Source organism: Triturus cristatus, chromosome 5_1 (genome assembly GCF_964204655.1).
Source record: "Triturus cristatus chromosome 5_1, aTriCri1.1, whole genome shotgun sequence".
NCBI lineage: Eukaryota > Metazoa > Chordata > Amphibia > Caudata > Salamandridae > Triturus > Triturus cristatus.
This window is the reverse complement of record NC_140587.1, coordinates 545,397,111-545,413,078: the sequence shown is the minus strand read 5'-3', so window position 1 is coordinate 545,413,078 and position 15,968 is coordinate 545,397,111.

The following is a 15,968-nucleotide window of genomic DNA, read 5'->3' as shown; positions in this document are numbered from 1 at the left end:
GTGCACGCTCACGTGCACGCAAGCTTTAGGCCACCAAAAGCCTGTGGCAGCACTTTGAAATCCCACCTACTAAATGTCTCGCACATCAACGCATACGCTGGCTCAGGCGAGACCTAAAAAATGCTTCAAGACTGTTTGAATCCAAAAATTCCAATTGAAACATCAAACGATATGAATGTTCTTACCTTACTGCTGCAGCTATCACCCCCTTGCTCAATAACTCACAAACAGTGGGTAAGTAGAATGAGGCAAGAATTAAAGAGCATAACACACAACCAAGAGGGCAGATGCGGACTTCAGACTGCAGCCAGGCCAGTTGTGAAGCGCAGGTTCGGTTACCGCTCATCCTATTAAGAAAGAACTTGTCGAAACTAGACCACTGCTAGAATACGCACACCTTCATTCAATAAGGCAGTAGTGTGAATGACTTCATCAGGCGCCAATCCAGGTACTACATAAACCCCAGTTACAGTCGCCACTGCTCCTTCCTCTATTTGTCTGACGAGTTGGGAATTTGGTAAGGATCATAGCTGTACCAGGTACAATGTCATTCATTAGTCACTATAAATGAAACATTCATGTTATCAGGTATAACAATCAAGTAAGCAAGTCAAACATTCGGGACTGACAGCTAATGTTTTTCCAGCAATTGTACATACATTGAGGCTCGCTGGATTTTCATTTTTCTAGGGATTTGCCAACAGGATGGCGAGGGTGTGCAGTGAGCTTGACTTCCAGCAGGGCTGGTGTGGTGTTGGGCCCAATGACTTGCTAACTTCTGAACCATGGATGACTGGCAGATTTCTTCAAAAATAAGCCACAAATGAGTGGGACAGTTGATCAAAGCCCCCAAATAAGTGTGAATTGGCCTACATAGATGTGTTGCCGTTGAGAGGGATGCTCAGAGGAACAGAACGTATTGAAGGAAGTCATACACACGCACCTGGAGTGTAAGGAAACTAAGAATAACAAACAGCAGGTTTGAATGAATACAATACTTATGTGTGAAAGACCGGCTGGATTGGTCATTTTGATCTTTATGTACTGTAGGTGTGGGGCGTGTTGCTAAGCTGTCTGAAAAAGTTTGAGAGGCCTTATTATGAGGCACGAAGGAATAATGGGCGGAGATTTCTTAGTGGTCCTCTTTCTCGTCGGTGAAAGTTTTGTAACAAAGGGCCACATGTACGACAGTTTTGATCAGCTGCAAACAAAGAATAGGGCCATTGGTGACTTCTAAAGAGCCCGATCACATGTACTAACCTTATTTTGCCTATAACCGACTCATAAAATAGGGTTTGCAAGTTGGTACTAGGAAGTGGCGTGTTGAGGGAAGCACTCCCTAATAAGTCGCAGGGGGATGTATCAATATTTTGAGACCGGAATGAGGTCCCAAAACATTCATATTTTACAGACTCTGTGAAGGAGGTGGTAACCCATTCGCAATCGGGAAGGGGGTCAACATTGTCCCATGCCCACTGCCTTTTCTTAAAAAATGAAAAGGAATCTTTTCATTTTTCTTTTTTAAATGCATCCCATTTTCCTTGAAAGGAATGGGCTGCATTTAAAAAAAAATAATAATCTTTTAGTTAAAAAGTAATCACAGACATGGTGGCCGGCTGACCCCAGCAGGCCACCATCCCTGTGATTACAGGCAATTCCCAATGGGTAGCAAACTGCCTCATGAATATTGATGAGGCAGGTCACTAGTGACCCCATTGCGCGGTGCTAAATGTGACCGAGACACATTGGTACATCGCATTTTGTGACTTCCTAATAGCGAGTTGCAAAAAGTCGAAATTAGGAACTCACAAAAGGTTTCAGTCATGCATGTGGCCTTAAGTGTTTGGACACTCATACTTGTCCAACCTATTCCACTACTATCCAAATAAAGCCCCCTGCTGAATGCTGTTGATCTGTATTTATGAATATTTCTCAGGGGCTGTGTACTGGGGTTACAAGTAGCCCCAGTAGTACTAGGGAGGATGCAGTCTTAACACAGGATGTATAGCTATATAATTCTCTTTGCAGGAATTGGCCATCTAGTCCTGTGAGCTTTACGTATGTGTTCCTACCCTCTAAAACCCAGCAAGCACTTATTGAGGGGATCAAGGTGGCCTTACCGGTGAGATCTCTGTATGAAGCACTAACGTTGCATGTAGTCCGCCCTGTGCATTCACTGGGAAAGATAGGGATGCAAGGCATGTTTTGTCAATGTAAGTATCGTGTTGGTGGTAGGGTAGATGGTTTTGTGGCACTTTGTTTACTACTTTATGCACTTCATACCATGTGGTGGTGGTGGTGGTGTCATCGGTCACAAGTTTCTATTGTGGTATGGGTGCATACATGGTACAATAATGTGTTGTGTATTCAGTTTTGTTATGTTCCTTGTGTTGCACAGTCTTTTTATTGGTACAAATGTATGTCTTTACGTGCTTTCACATTTCCTGCATTTTCTCTTCAAGTTTATTGTTCAAGTCTTTTTAGTGGTGTCCTGAAGGTGAGCAGCCTTTTGTCCACTGTGCACCGAAAAGTGCATCAACAGACACAAGTAGTAGTAGTAACAAACAAGTGAAAAAAACCATTATTATAAGTAAATGAGACATTATGTATGTATATAGTGAGACAAGATTAATGATTTTATTCTATTAGTTACACAGGGTCTCGAATAGTTTTACAGTGTGTTGTGCAGTGACGGCTCCTTCGCCCAGGCGGAGGAGTTTCGCACTACTGCTCGAGGAGCAGTGTAAAAAAATATGATAGACGTTATTACTGTTATAATCATTTTCTTTATTGTTGGGCCAAGTTAGGCAGGGCCAGAACTTCCATGACATCCGGTAGGAGGAGTGGTTTGTACTCCTTAAGTGCGCACAACTGGTTGGCCAGCTTTTTCGGACGCTGCATGTCCCCCACCAGGCTGCATTACACAACCTGGTGAGGAACATGCAAAGCCTCCCAGTGTCCATCTGAGCGCCGATCCACGGCGCTCAGACCAATCACAACGTTGCAATGCAGCGTTGTGATTGGTCAAGGGTGGGAGCATATGTGCTTCCTGGTTCCGGAGAGACAATGAGACACAACACAATGGAGGAAAGGAGGCTGCGGGCTCGGCGTGGAACCTCCCCCCACCACACGCCCCTCCACTCTTCTTCCCTGCCAGCTGCTAGTGGTGTGTACTTGCGGTTGAAAGTGCATGAATGATTGAATTTTAATGTTGTATAATCATTTTGTGGGTTTGGGTGGGCTTATTCACTTTTTTGTGTATTTATACTATAGAAAATGTACTTATGTTGTACTTTGCATAGTGTATGTGGAATATTACAAAGTAGCCTAATACTTTGATTACACTATAGATGTAACAAAATATATTAATGAGATATGATATGAGCTTATTTTTGTTTCACTCTGTGCAAATTATTTCATTATTTAGACTGAGCACCCTCAAAAAAGCACTTCAGGGTAGGCAGTTTTGTTTGCTCTGCATTGTATATCAAACATACAAAACGGAAAAAGTATTAAAGGATAGTTTTCGTACTTGATGGGCCCCCTTTAAGTACAAAACCTATGATTTACAGAATGCATACACTACTGGACCATGGCGCAAGGGTGTCTGCGTTGGCAGCGAGAAGTCAGTCAGTGCAGGGGAAGAGAAAAATGTGCTATATATATATATAGCCAAAGCGGGCACCGCATGCTTTCCAGGTGGGCCAGAAGGGGGAAGGGGGGGAGGCGGTTTTGGACCAGTGGGGGCCGTTTTTGGTACAGGGGGCCAGATTTGCAGCGGTGCTGCAATATCAGCCCTCTGTACCAAAAGTAGCAGCAGTGTTTCCCAACGGGATGCCACCCCTCAGTCCTGCTGAACAGAACTGCTGTATAAAGCACCATGTGGCGGATAAGAGCTTCTGGGGTGGCACGATAATGTTCAGAGTACTCTCAAAAATAGCTTGCCCCCTCTGGAGGAGTATCTGTCACACTGCGACAAATTATCCCCCCCCCCCCACCTCAACCAGGTAATTTCAGGCAAGGGAGCGACCCCCAGGTTGAAGGGTCAAGAGATACACCAACCAGTCAATGGTACGAAAAAGAAATAATCTGCCATTAGTACTTCGAGAAAAGAAGGAAGAGGAGACAATAACAATGTATTATTGAAATCACTTTTATGCATCTTTATGTATGTGTATCCATCTCCTATCCTGCTACTTGGTCTTGTGCTTTCTCTGTTTTCTTAAATAAAAGCTAGTATTGCTAGCTTAAATGACCACCCTATTTACATCACAATATCAATATGTCTTGGTGTAATATATAACATACAGAATTATAGATGGGTAACAGTGAATTACATGGATGTTTTTCACTGAGGGGTTCTGAGTGACATCAACTAGACAACGAGGGCGAAGCTTGAGCCAGAGTTAAAAAAAAAATCCTCATAATTCACTTTTTACCCATCTATAATTGTATGCTATATATGGTTCCCAAATCATCTTCTCCGCTTTCGACTGCTATGTAGAGGCATAATGGGGGAGCCATACATAACATGGCCTCTGTTATGTATCCTTGTCCCAAAGATTTGTATAAAATTAAAAAAAAATAAAGAGAAAAGAAATAAATTAAGAATTCCCAGCCATACTTGACCAACTGGCCGCTGTGTTTTCAGTCAAAGCAGGCAAGCAGAGCTGCACTGACAGGCTCTCACAGAGCCCTGTCAGCCTGGCCTGGATGGCCTTTATGATATCACAACAGTGAGTAAGCAGTTTTATTATCAACTGTTCCTATGTCATAGCAGTGGGTTATGAGATTTGGAAAGCGAAATAAACGATGGAGGCTCTGCATGAGAGCCATAGATCATAAGAAAGTACCTCTGTAGGTATGTGTCTTGGATTTGTATCTTGGAAATTATGCAAAAATATATGCCCAGAAGAAGTGAGAATAGTGATAGCTTTCCAAAGGAGCTTTAGAAATTTAAACTTGAAGGATGTGCATCAGGTTTAGGTATAGTTGAGAGGCGGCGGTTGGTTGTAGCCCTGGAGCTGTGGCGGTAGAGATGACTAAGATCTACAGCACTACTAAGTTCTTGGTGTGAAGGAGGAAAGGTGATAGTGGTGGGAAGTGGCTTAAGGGCTGCTGAGTCTTAGACACACCTAGCATAACATTTGCGAGGGCTATTCCGTGTCTAAAAGGCCTTGAAGCAGTCAGAGGTTCCTGCGTAGAAGAGCGAGTGAACGAAGTGAGGGAAACAAGTTTTGATGATTCACATGCGAGTGCGCTGGCATCTTGAACGCAAGGATGGTTTGAAGCAATGTTCGATTGAGGATGGGGGTGAGGGGTAAAGACTTGTTGGTAATAATGGAAGTCGTGAGCTGTCAGTTCCAGAAGCACGATCTGTGATTGAACGGATGCCAATATATATTTGCTTCATATGTTCTGGGACTGTGTTGGGCTACTTCTTGTCCAGACAAGGTAACTTGGAAATAGAAGAAGATAAAAGGAACTAAGTACTGCAAAAGGTATCATAGGGAGAAAAGAAGGTCACAAGGTGTGTATGTTGTTATGCTTTTCCACACAGCTCAGATGTCACTAAAGGAATAATAAAAACAAATGTGGCTCATTGCTTGTTGTAAAGCTGCAGATACATACAAAACAACTCTTTCAACGTGGTCTTCTATTCATCAATAGGTTAAAGTCAAGCAGAGCCTATGACCTCATTCAGAGGGCAATAATCAGATACAAAAAACTGGGGAAATACTGGTACCGTATGGTTTTGGGTTGGTTTATGCATTCAATTACAAGTGCCCTTAGCAACACCATGTAGAAACAGCCAGTATTTCCCTTACCGCAAGGTTTTGCCAGGAACAAAACGCACGTTCAAACAACCGTAAATCAAGTGCAATTTGCACAGAAAAATGCACAGTTTGTGCACAACATTTAGTTTTAGGTGGAGCAGGTGTAATGATCAGATCCAAAATAGATTGAAATTGCAGGAGGATCTATTCTGCACATTAACGCTGCTGGAGAGTATGTGCCAGCATCCACAAATTGTTTTCAAGACGTGCAGACCCGGTTTCAGAAAAACTGGCTCTAACTCAATCAAGATGATGCCATGAATTGAGCTGTGTCGCACCTGATTGGGGCAGAACCCATTTGAAGTGTTGAGTCAGTTACCTCATATGCCAAGAGGTGCCGCTGTGAAAAAGACTGCAGTGCAGTAAAGACTTAACCTTGTGCGATTGCAGACGGCAACCCTGTATGCCAGGAGGGACCAGACATGAAGAACTTCACCATGCCAATAGGGCAGGAGCATGTGCATTCTGAGATATGGTGACCCCCGTATGCCATAGGGAGGTCACCAGAAGCATCAAGAACTGTGACCTTCCACATCAATGTATTCAAGCCCCACGGGCAAACAGACATACCATTGGAAGATCGTTTACCCCCCTTAATTTGACAGGTAAGTGGAAAGATCCTTGTAGGAAAATAAAATTTTTGTATGATCAACCCCCTCCCTCTTTGCTCCAAATGCTGATGGTTATATCTCCGATAGTGCACTAGAGTCTGCTGCCCAGACCCCAGTGCCTGTGCTCTCTCCCAAAACTGTTATGTTCAACTTGCCAATCCAAATTTGCCAAATACTTTACCCCCTTATAAGTCTTTAGTATCTAGTACAAGGGTTACCCACTGCATAGGTGGTAAAGGGGTCCCAGGGCTACAGCACTGTTTTATGCTGCCCTGAGTGACCAAAGTAAACTACTGACAACAGGCCTGCTATTGCACACTGCAGAAGCATTGAAACTGCTTGAACTCCCTTATGTGCCCTTATCATGTGTGGCACAGTCAATACACTATTTTAATATGGTTCAGGCACCCATAATGAAGGCCTCATGAGTCCTTATATTATGTTAAGGGTGAGGGCATATAAATGCTAGCCTATATGTCTCTACAGGGACGTTCCCCATTGGAAACTACTATAAGTGTTAGCAGTCTATAGGATAACATGGGCTGCCACCCAGGCATTCGAGGTTGGCTGCTCCATTACGGGACAGCCAATATGTCATTTTTTGAATTAAACAACATCCCTTCTCATCCCCGACTCTAATCTTGTTTCTTAGGTGAGGTGACATGCACTCAGATGGCTACCGTAGAGGTAGCCCAACTGGTTGCCCCAGATTCTCTGTGCTCTGGCCAGCAAGCTGCGCCTCCTGCGTTTGCTTCCAAGACAGGATTCTGACCTGCCCAGCAGTGTGATCACTCCCATGAGTCAGAAACAAAGACTTGAGCAGGAAGGAGTTCACACCTCCTTTGTCCTAAGTAGGCTAGAGAAGAGGCACATCGAGGCAGTGAGCTTCAAAGGCTGCATCGCTTCTGATATGCATCAGAACTGACTTCCAGTGGAGTAAACAGCCCTCCTCCTGTCCCAGTCACATTTGCATGCGGGAAATTACTTATTCAAGGAGGTGTACACTTCCAGAAGGCTAGCCATAGCTCCAGGGTGGGTAGCCTGGTCTGTACACTAAATTGAGATCCCTGCAATCTTTAGGAGTGGAAAAATAGAGGGTTATGGTTAGAAAAGGTGACCCACACCCCCTGAGGCGGTCACTTCAGGGGGAGACAAGCAGTTTGGGCTAGATGTCCATTGGCTACTAGCTTCCACACCCCTAACTCCAGGATTTAAGGGACCCCCGAATCTTAATTCTGAAGAACCTGCAACAAAGAGGACAGAAGAGTCCTGTGTCAGCGACAAGACTTGTGGCAAAGTTCTTGGAATTGCCTGATCAAGTCTCGTCCTAGGCTCTCTCTCTCTCTGTTCCCTCCAGGCACAGGGTCCCCTGTTGAAGCCTAAACCATCAGACTCCCCTGGACAAGTGGCACTAGTCGCCTGCAGACTACAAATAAAACAATGATTCCGGATCCGTTGGCCACCGGGCCCCTAGAGAGTGAAATCCGGATGGTCTAGTGCATTATGGGAACTGTAGTCCTGCATTCCACAAAGTTATAGGCAGCTAAATCATTCCCCTGGACCACCGCACTTCAAAGTTACTTTCTGCTTTACTTACTGCTGCGAAGGCTTGTTGGTCACCAGTCCGGCAACTGACCTCTTTACTCAACGCATCAAGCGGGAGCTCCATCTGACCTTCGACTGATATCAGCAAGCACTCCGGTGTTGTGTTTTTGGGTTTCTCTTCCACCAAAGCACCGCTTCAGTGGTAAAAACAGTCAGGGCAACTCTGCACCCAGGCCAGGTAAAATTGAACTGACTGTCATGGCTTGGTCCTGGGAGACCCACATCACCTTTACCCTGCAAGGGTACCAAGCAACTCGACATGCAAGTGACTAATTATCACTAGTGGTTTTTCCCAATGTCTATAATGGTAACGTTTCACTGTATCATTCTGTACTGATTTTATATTGCTTCAAAAATCTATAACTCCGGTTAGATGTATGCTCATCAATTCATTTTGGGGTCTAAATTAAGATAAAAATAGACTATTTTGGTGTCAGAGTTCTCTTGAGTCGCGTCAATTAATTATAGTCATGTTGTTACTATGAAATGCTTAACTCATGTTCCTCTAGTTAAGCCTGACTGCTCTGTGCCACACTACCAGGACTAACCTAAGTATTTATTAGTGTGAATCCAAGGACAATCTTTGCGGTATCGTGATAGCATTACATGGTGAGGACTAGCCGCCACACCACTTAATACTCCACTTTCCTACATGGAGTTACAGCTAGGCCTGGGAGGAGTTCCATTACGGAGAACTTCACGAAGTGACTAAAAACACTGCAGCGTACTCGAAGTTTAGCAAGCAGCGGAGTGCGTTACATCACGCCGTTCGTGCAGACTTTTAGCGCCAGGTGTTTGTTCAGCATGAACTGCACCACATGCAGCGCAAGAGGGTGCTGCTTCTCTGTGCCACTCGAGTAGATGTTCTACTCGAGCAGCAGCTTCCTCAACGTGAACGGAAAGGTTTCTCAATGCAAGCAGTAGCGATCATCCAGGACTACATACGTTGAGAAAATCTCACCGGGAGGTGGTCTGGAGTAAGATTTTCCTCGCTTGTCAACTTACCGCTTGCAAACAAAAGCAAGAAAAAAAAAACTCTGCTCCACAGAGTGGAACTTTTCGGAACTCTTGGTGCTCTGCAGAGTGGGAAAAGCTCCACAAACGCAGCAAGCAGAATTTCACACCCAGGCCTAGTTACAGTGGTGGAGATTGTAAACCTGCATTTCGCAGTACCACTTGGCTATAAGTGATTTTGCAAGAGAAATCCACTTGACTAACACCAAAAATAATTTTTGCTAATTTTGTTTAGCTTTTTTAAAATTAAATTGTTAGGACTCTGGGTAGAACAATATCCCCTGCCCCCACCTTTCCAATAGTACATTTAAAAGGCTTCGAGTTAGGAAAAGGCTTTAAAGGTTTTACACATTTTTTAAAAGGGTCCAAACTTCCAAGTAACAAGGTAGGCACAATGGAGGCTGGTAAGGTTCGGCTTGTCAATAATCCCAGCCCTGAGGATCAGCAGTGATCTGAGGTTTTTGTGCAAAGCAGGTGGCATTAGCTGCAGTGTGACAAAAGGAGAAACCTGAAAAAGCCCTACGCTACTATGAGAAAGAATCACAGGAACAAAGGCTCGGGCAGGTACACCTACCTCCTCTCAAGCAGGCTAGTGAAGTGGCATATCAAGGCGGTGAGCTTCAAAGGCTGCACCGCCTCTGGTATGAATCAGGGCTGACTCCCAGTGGAGGAAACCGCTCTTTCCCTGCCCCAGGCACATTTGCATCCTGGCAGGTGGGTGTGAGAAGTTGGCCTGGCATATGCTGTCCACTAGTTATAGGGGCCACCTTGCACCAGTCCAATTCGACTCTTATGGTGATAGGTTAAAGACAACCTTATTCTACAGACAATGCCTAGGGCATTTAGGGTCGCTGGCCCCTTGTGAAACCACCCAAGGTAGTGAGGAAGGGGACCCACGGGAGACGCGTGCAGTGGCTAAAGCTACTGTCGGGATCTCTATTAAAGCCTATGGAGAATGTCGCAGTTGAATTTTACAAGATTAAAAACACTTCTAGCAGGAGGCCAAGTTCAATACTTTAGAGTTAAGCTTTTGAAGGGCCCACACCCACGAGAGTACCGAGGTACCACTGTTACCTGCCCCAGGGAAGCCGGGTGCATAGGTAGTTTTCGATGTCGGGTCGCGGGCTGATTTTTCAATGGCAAAACGTGAAGAACTGCTGCTAGCAAGAAGCGTCGTCAATGTCGTGAAGATTGAAAATGTAGATCTTGAAGAGAAGGACCTGAAAGCAGAGGGGACAGAGTCTGGGTCACGGCACAGTGACCAGGGGGCTCAGGAGAACGAGCCCTTCAATGTCGGGTGCTTCCAGGTCAAAGAGGTGTAGCTTGGATCGTCAGCCACGTGGTCCAGGAGGCGTCAAGGAAGGCCAGCTTTTGCAGGGCGACTGTCCCACGAAGGATGAGGGTCGCTGCGGTGTTAGTGTCCAGATTGGATCCACTAAGCCTTGGCAACCACAACCCACGCAAGAAACACAAAACTGCTACTGGTGCAGACCCACAAGGTCTGAGCGAGGTCTCCATCGAGGAGACTGAAGAGCAGGCCTGGAGCAACCAGGGGAACTTTTGGAAGTGAAGATTGTCCTCCGCTAGGGCCAGGGTGTCGATCTTTGGCACAGTTGATGCTGAGAGGTTGGCTCAATAATGGGCCAAAGCACAACTTCCCCACTCGTCGGGGTCGGGTGCTGCGCAAGAGGTGGCCGGTGTCCTGGGATATTGGGGATCCCGGCACCCACGGGGTCCACGGTGCTGAGCTTTGCTGGGCACACTCACTGGCCTCTGGGATGCTTGGAAACCCACTTCAAGGTAGGAAAGAGTCGTCGATGTCCGTAGGAGCAGAGAGGTTCCAACCGGGTCCCTTGCAGTGTTTCAGGTGCCTGCCAAGCAGGGGGGTAACTCCTTTACCCCAAGGGAGATTTCTTCCTTTAGCTGTGCGGCAGCAAGTCGAAGTTCAAGTCTGTGAAGTTCAAGAATAATCTGAGGCTCTGGGGACCCTGTATTCACCTTTATCCAAAGATTAGGGGAGCGTCCAGATCAGAGCCCACCAATGAGAGTTCAGGCGGCAAAGGGTGGCTACACCCTCTCCCCTTTGTGTGATTTCCCGCCTGGGCAGGGGACAGGATGCCCCTGAACCGGTTTGAGGCGGTGTATGCAGAAGTAGGCACTGGAGAAGCCTACGTGCAAGTCTGAAAGACATCCTATGGTGCACCCACCCAGTTCCAATCCACATAGTCTGTCTGGGGAGGTGGGAGCACCTCCATGCAACAAGATCCCTATTGTCCAGCTGCCGTGGCTGGAGTTCTGCCCAGCAACAGGCAGCCAGAGTCGTGTGGGGAACATCCATTTTGTACTACGTGTGCACTTTTAAATTGGTGTCTAAATTCTGCCGCTTTTCCCATATCGCCCCTCTAGCAGGGGGGAATCATGCTCTCACTCCCATGGCTGGATTGGGGGTATGAATCCTACATGTTTGACACCAAACACGATATGGTTCTGTGTATCCATTCTCAAGTTATCACGCTATAGCGATTACTTATAATGCGGTTAAGAGTATATGGTATGGCTGCACTACAAACAACCCAGCAATGGTTTTACGAAGGTTGCAGAGGGGCCCTACTCAGGTAGGGGTTCCCCCTCACACATATCTCAGCACCCTGCCTTGTAGGATTAGCAAGGCCTGCCTTAGGGGGTGACCTATGAGGATATATGTGTTGTATTAAGTGGGATACAGGATACCTATATCCCTGTAAGGGGTGCAAGCACCATCTTACCCAGACTACAGGAGTGGTCTGGTGGTGTCATTTTGTATGGCTGTCCCAGGGGTGGCACAATAAGTGCTGCAGCCCCTGGTAGGCCTCTGAGGGACCTATGCCCTGGGTATCATCTACAAGGGGCTGACAGGGTGTCCTCAGTATCCAATTGGAAGGTACTTAGGGTACTCACATCATTTAAGAGAAGACGCAGATAGGCTGGGGTCCTGGATAGCAGGGCTACAAACAGTCAAAACATCAGCAAAAAGTTGGGGGTAACTATGCAGTCGATGCCACTCTCCTACAGTGGGTAATTGGTTACTCAAGGAGGTATACACCCCCAGAAGGCTAGCCACACCTCCGAAGTAAGCAGCCTGGCTGGTCTGTACACTAAAATTAGATTACTGCCATCTTTAGGAGTGGCAAAATAGAGGAATCTGGGTAGATGTGGTCACCTCAGGGGCTAACTAGCTGTCCATTGGCTACAAGCTCCCACACCCCTAAATCTAGGATATAAGGGACCCACCTGACACAAGAACCTCAGTTCTGAACAACCTGCATCAAAGAGGACAGAAGAAGAGACCTGTGTCAGCGACAACAAGACTTGCACAAAGCATAAGAGGGATACCCTGCATCTCTGGCAATGTTCTTGGAACTAACGGATTGAGTCTCGCCCTAAGCTCTCTCTCAATTTCCCAGGCAGAGGGACCCCTGTGGAAGCCTGAAGCACCCTCAGACTCCCATGGACTGGTGGCACTAGTCCTTTGCGAACTGCAGGTAAAACGCTGCTCCGGACCTGAAAAATCGCTAGCCATAGGGCCGGCCGAGGGATCACTCAAATCCAGATGGTCTAGTGCATTGTGGAAACTGTAGTCCTGCCTTCCACAAAGTTACAGGCAGAAACCACATTCCCCTGGACCCCTGGATGTCGAAGTTACTTTCTGCTTTACTTACTGCTGCCAAGGCTTGTTGGTCGCCAGTTCGGCAACAGACCCCTTTACTCGACACTGCATCAAGAGGGAACTCCATCAAACATTCAACCGAAATCTGCAATCACTTAGTTGTCATGTTTCTCCATCTTTATCCCCTGCAGCACTGTTTCATCAGTAAAAGCAGCACTCCCACAGCTCCCGTTCAGCACCAGGGACCGAAGGGATAACTCTCCACTCGGGCTCCACGGGTCTTTTAAAAATGTAACCGACTGTCGTGGCTTGGTCCTGGAACCCGCATCACCTTTACCCTGTAAGAGTTTTGTAGAAGAGTAGGATCTGCTTCTTATAGTTACCCCCACTTTTTGCTGATGTGACACTGTTTTCGACTTAGTCTGACTGGGATCCTGCTATCCAGGACGCCTGTCTAGCTACTTTCTCTTCTAAATTGATTGCATGCACTTTAGGTACACTCCAGATTGGATTCTGGGGCACCCTTATCAGTCCCTAGTCTATGGTGTACTATGTACACAGGGCATATGTACCCCAGAGGCCTCTCAGGGGCTGCAGCATGTATTATGCCACCCCTGGGAGACCATTCAAAATAACACCACAGGTCTGCTACAGCAGCCTGTGTAAGGTGGTGCATGCACCCCTTACTTAGATATAGGTTCACTATATCTATCCTATATCACTGCACGTATAAACCTATCAGTCACCCCTATGGCAGGCCTTATCAATCCTGAAGACAGGATGCTGGGTTTTATGTGAGGGTGCACCTGCATGAGCAGAGCCCCTCTGCAGCCTTCGGAACATATTCCGGGGTTGTTTGTGATGCAGCCAACCATATACTCTTAAGTGCATTATAACCTCGCGGTAAATGCTAACTTTAAAACGGCTGTATAGAAACATGTCGTGTTTGGTGTCAAACACCTTTGAATCGTACCTCCCCGCCAGTAATTGGCGGGGGAGGTATGATTCCACCCTCCTAGAGGGAGAAATATGACACCCGGTACCAGCTTTCTCGACCCTGGCATCAAAAGATGGATGCTGCCAGCCACAGACACGAGTCTGCCCTCCTGCTGCTGGACGAAACTCCGGCAAGGGAAGGCTTGACAATAGGTTTCCTGTCACAGGGAGGTGTGACCACCTCCCAGACAGGCTTTAGTGTATTGGGACTGGGTGGGTGCACTCCAAGAGTGCTTTGATGTCTTCACTGGGGGCACATTTGGTGTCCCTGTGCATAGTCCAGCTCAAACCGGTTGCAGGAGCCATTTGCTCCTGCTCTGGCGTGAAACTGGACAAAGTACATGGGTGTAGCCACCCCTCTGTCCTGACTCCCATAGGAGGGTCCCCAGAGTTTGTCCCACCCCTTCTTTGGGTATAAAGTAGCAACCCCTGACTACAGGACTTTAGATTTTACCTGGACTAAAGTCTGCTACAGAAATCAAGTACTTAAACGATCTGCACAACACTGGATGACTGAAGAATCTCCCTTGGAGTTACTCCCCTGCAAGGGAGGCACCTGAAATGCATCTGACCGGTTTGCATCTCCCGAGCTCCTGAGGACTCCAAAGATTTCTGCAACACAGGAGGTGGGTTCCCGTGGTCTCGGGGGTTGATCTGCGCTCTCAGCTATTCTGAGGCCCGCATCCCTCGTAGGGACCATGCAACCCGAACCCCTGTGCACCGTGTTCGTTTGCAGCAGCATATGCTTTTTGGAGATCCCCGAGGCTGTGCTTTGGGCTACTTGTAGTCCTGACCCCCGAGCAGAAATTCCAATGAAGATTTCCGGTCTACACTCCACGAGTGTTCTGTGGGCTGATATTTTGAGATTCAGCTTGAGGTCCCTTCGCAATCCCAGGTCCGTCGACCTGTGGGTCCCTGTGAAGGTAACTTTGACTTTCCGTGGGATTTCCTGGTTGCTCCAGACGTGCCCTGACTCTCCATAGCTTGGTGAGTCCCCAGGACCTTGCTGGTCCTCACCAAAGCATCTTTCCTCTGACCGTGTGGGTTGCAGTTGCCAAGGCTTGTTGGTGTTCAATCCGGACACTGACCCCCCCAGCACTCGCCATCCTTCGTGGGGCAGCTCACCTCTGGACTTTGGTCGTCGTCAATGTCTCCTGGTCCCCGTGGCTGCAGAGTCAAGCTTCACCTCTTCTCACCTAAAACACCCGACATCGGTGGGCATTCGTCTGTCGTGCCCCTGGTCACTGTGAAGTGACCCAGCCTCTGTCCCCTCTGCTTTCAGGTTCTTCTCAGCTCCGATCCAGGCTAGGATCACACCGGACTCTTTTCATCTTCCCGGCAGCAGCACTTCTTTGCATCACGCCATAGAAATCAACGAGCAATTCCGACACCACTTGACCCCTATGTACCTGGCTTCCCTGGGATAGGTAACCCAGGTACCTCGGTACTCACAAGTGTGCTGGCCTTAGAACCTTCTATGTTCCAAAGGGCTTGCTTGAAGTCCTCTCCGGTGTCTTAATCTTTTAAAATTCCAACCGCGACTTTCCCATACAGTTGTACGGAACTCGCGTCTGTGTTCTCACACTGCACCTGTCCTCCGAGTCCCCTGTGTCACTACCTTGGGTGGTTCCTTGGGGTCCCAGCTATTCTATGTGCTCTGGGCACTGTGTCTAGTCAAGTTGAGGTTTTTATACCACTTTTAGTATATGGTTCGGTCTCCCCCCTGGAGCCCGCTGTGTATTGTGCTATTTACTGTCGTTCTCGTGATTACATATTGTGTGCTTTGTTCTCTAATCTCATAAAGAGGTTAGTAGAGAGTGTTTGGTAATACATACATACATTTTATATATTCCTAGTGTGGTTCTTTCATTTGGTCATTCAGGAGGTTATAATCTGGTAAACCAAGCTGCTTTACATTCCTTCGAGACTTAGCCTGAAGGCTGCTCTCCATAGCTACCACTAGGATAGCTTTTAATAAAGGTTGTCTTTAACCTAATCATCAATGAGGGTTGTTTGGACTGGTACAAGGTGCCCACTTTAACAAGTGGACAGCATATACCAGGCCAACTTTTCACAAGTACCACACAACTTTACCATAATGATTACGTTTCACTGTATTACTAAGGACTGATTTTATACTGCTTCAAAAATTCCATTCCATTAGCTTGGTGTCTAAATTAAGATAAAATAAACTATTTCTATAAATTGGTGTCAAATGTCTCTCAAGTTATGTCAATTATCGTCCATGTTGGTACTCTG